Genomic DNA, 4,022 nt, shown 5'->3' on the forward strand with positions numbered 1-4,022 from the left:
TTTATTTACTTCTACACTAACGTTTTAGCTTAATGTATAGGCCATTTTCAGGTGACATTTTTGGAACTTCAGATACAAACTGCTCCAAATTAGTATGCAATATATATAGAATATTATAGCATTAACTTTTAAATATTTGAATATAAATATAACATCTGTTTCCAACAATTCCAATATAACAGTAACATATAAATTAAAAATTTTAACGTAAAAGTAACGTAAAAAAGCCACGGAGGAAGCATACCAAAAAGCATTGATCTGCTTCCTTTGTAGATGTTTTGCATTCAATATGATCACAAAGCTTACTTTCAATAAGAAGAAGGACATTATGAAAGAAATGGCAGACCGTAAAGGCTCTAAACTAATTATCAAAAAAGCGACAAATATTTACAGTATATTGAAAAATGACAAAAATAAATTTCAAAAAGGAGAAAACAGGTGTGTACAGGATACACTTCCTTTCAAATCCGAATAGTCAATAAACCCCGGAAACTTTCCAAGAAATTTAAATTATGTACTGTACAGCAGAGGAATAAAAAATTTAAAAAATGTGTTGGATAATTAAAGAAATCTCTAACAATGGTATTACCTTGAAATTATCCTCATCACGTATAAAAAAATATCCTTTGACGAATTTTTAATAGTGTATTTGTTTTTATTGTATTAAATTGGTCGACAATTTTGTTACAAGTCTTTTATTGGAATATTTACTTAATTTAATTATATATTGCAAGAGAAATATTATTTATATATTATATATTTCATTTTATTAAAATATGACTAGAAAATTCAGTTACATAAAATTTTATTAAAAAGCCAGGGCACCGATCGATCGGAGCCTTCACGGACAAAGGGTTAATTAATGTTAATAACACAGATGTGTGACCAATATTTTCAATAAATATCGTATTAAATAATACAAATGTTTTAATCCCAATCATCACTTTATTTATTTCTCCCAAACATATTTATGTAGCTAAAATTAGTTTTAACTAATGTTAAAAGTTAAAAACAGTGGCGTAGCGTAGTGGGGACGGCAGGGGCGGCCCGCCCCGGGCGGCACTTTTAGGGGCGGCAAAATTTCACAATAAATAATATCTTGTAAAAATACCTAAATAAGGGGGCGACGAAATTTTCCTCCACCCCGGGCGGCTGACACCCACGCTACGCCACTGGTTAAAAAATTAATGTTTGATTTTAGTTTTATCTAAAATCAAAACATGTACAGCAGTAAATTCTAGTTTTAACTAGACAAAACGGGTTATAACAATGACATCCAGTAAAAACTAGTTTCAACTAGTTAAAACGCGTTTTCACTAAAAACGGGTTTTTACTGTAACATATATAAATCTGTAACAAAATAAATAATGCGGTTATAATAAAATATTAATTTTAATTAATTCAAAGTACGTGAAAATATGAAAATAATCGCACAATGTGTATTTATAATTTAGAAAACACATGGGAAGCGGCTCTTTCACAGCTTCCATGGATGGCACGCCAAGGATAAATTCATTTTACCTTAATTTTGAACTTTTCTATAAGTCGTATATAAAAGATGGTATAATAATTATTACAATTTTAATTTTTCTACTGTTATTTTCATAGTTTATGATTACTACTTCATGTAGAGTACTTTTTAAATTACTTTTACTCTCTCCTTCTCGATGATACTAAAGGGGCTTTTTTATTTTATCCATCTCATGATGGGTACGATAATATCAGGGACATACCACCCCCGAAAAATTCCTGGGACTTTCTTAACCGTCTCAGGAATTTTTCGAGCAGGCTCCTCTAGTGTTGCCAATTTAGCGAAAAAGTCGCTAAATTTGGCGAGTTTTTGCTTTAGTTAGAGCCTTTTTTTGAAATTTAACGATGGCGATTTTTCTACAGAGATTTTTAGTAAATTTAGCTACATTTTAGATATTTTTTAACGAAATCAAAACATTTCATAAAACTATTAAAATTTAATAAATTTCCTCATTTATATTATCTTTAATGTGCAATAATTATGTGCATAAGTCGGAAATCTTATTTTTAATAAGTAGCAACACTAATCAGAGCTCAAGTTTTCTTATCATGACCAAATATGGTAAACATTTGTAAAGGGGACAGAGCTTAATGGGCATTATCGTCGCGACTAACAGTAGCGGGTCCAATCCTGATTCAAATAGTTTGTCAATTTTCTTAAAGTTTGATAGTGATTTTGATAGAAATTTGGGAATTCTTATAAGTTACCTATCCCGCATCGTGAGTAACCAAGTGCTGTAATATAGTGTCATTTTGTGATATATATTATTTTACTATTATTTATTACCCTGATATCAGTGAAAATGCCAAATGAAAGAAAATACACTCAAAAATTTCGAATAGAATGGCTAAGTGACGATAGGTATAAAACTTGGTTGCAGGAAATAAAAGGAGAAAATACAAAGTGTCGCTGTAAATATTGTAACTGCATTTTGATAGCAAAAGTAAGTGATTTAGAAAAGCATAGGAAAACTCAAAAACATATAAAAGCCGAGCCATCGTTTAGTATTCAGCGGAGTAGTGAGACTCGTTGGATGTCAATTCAGACCGCTATTGATAGAATTTTGAAACGATGGAATGATTTAAAGGCAAATTTTAATTTGGCCAGAACAAACTAAAGATGTTATACGGCAGAAATTTTGTTCTCAATGTTTGATGATCAAAAAAATTTCTTATTTCTTTTATTTCTTAAACCTGTACTTGATGAAGTTCAGAGATTAAACAAAATATTTGAATCTGAGAATTACGAAGTTGCAACAGGACTTGCTAAATTTAATAGAATCTTGTTGTTCTAAAATTGTTATTCCAGGAACAAAAATAACAAATGATGTAGTGATTGAAAACCATTTAGCACTCAATCCATATTTGGGTTATCAGTTTGAAACTGAAATAAACAATTCTGTACTGTTAGATGAAGAAAAGAAAAATATTCGTAGTCACTGCATTGCCTTCCTTTTGCTTCTTATAAAACAACTTCAGCAAAGGTTACCTGACAATATATCAATGTTGAAAACCATGACGTCACTAAGTATTGACCATTGTCCCAACCCAATTAAAAGTGATATAATAAACCTCGCGAAAATGTTTTTCACTGATGATGCAGTATTAACTCGCATTGACTTTCAATGGAGGAAAATTCCTACAATCCAGTGATAAGAAACTTCCAGCACGATAAACCTGTGGATGGAGGTAGCTCAATACCGTGATGCTGCCAGAAAAAATCCCTTTCAAGACTTGGTCAATTTTGCTCTAAAAATTCTTTTATTACCTCACTCAAACGCAGAAGTAGAGCGTTTATTTAATGAGATGAATATTGTTAAGACCAAACTGCGGAATAGATTGAATATTATTTCACTCAGTAGCATATTAACGATTAGATATGGTTTGAAAAGATTAGGGAAATGCAGGATTATGAATTGCCAACAAATGTCATTCGAAAAATAGGCACTTTAAAATCATATCAACATTTACAGTTTGCAGCAGGACCATCTTTTGAACACAATGAAGAAATTGAAGAAAAAATGGAATTTAGCGACAAATGGACTTTTTAAATAAAGTTAAAAATAGATTAATTAAAGGTAGGTTTTTACTTTTTGTTTAGCTATTTTTTTTAGAGAATTTTGAAAATTTTTAGCTATTTTTAGAGAGTTTTTTGTTTGCTTTTAGCTACATTTATTTTTTTCAGTTGGCATCCCTAGGCTCCTCCAGAGCGGTAGGCCGACGCGACGTCTTAACAGCATCTTAACCCAAGGTCCTAGAATATATTCTAGGACCTTGATCTTAACCGCTCGTCAATAGGAAGGGTATCGCCATATCTAGCTTACGTAATGCCAACGCAGTAGTTCGTTACTCTTATTTTTTATATCAATTTATAAATTAAAAACGTCTCTAATTATTTTACTTTTCATTATATTTACACGAAAATTTTTTAAAATATTTTTTCTGTATTTTGGCTATAAACTGGCGATTAACAGGTCAATAGCGAAAGTAAC

Source organism: Centruroides vittatus, unplaced genomic scaffold (genome assembly GCF_030686945.1).
Source record: "Centruroides vittatus isolate TY-2023 unplaced genomic scaffold, ASM3068694v2 contig_484, whole genome shotgun sequence".
Classification (NCBI taxonomy): Eukaryota; Metazoa; Arthropoda; class Arachnida; order Scorpiones; family Buthidae; genus Centruroides; species Centruroides vittatus.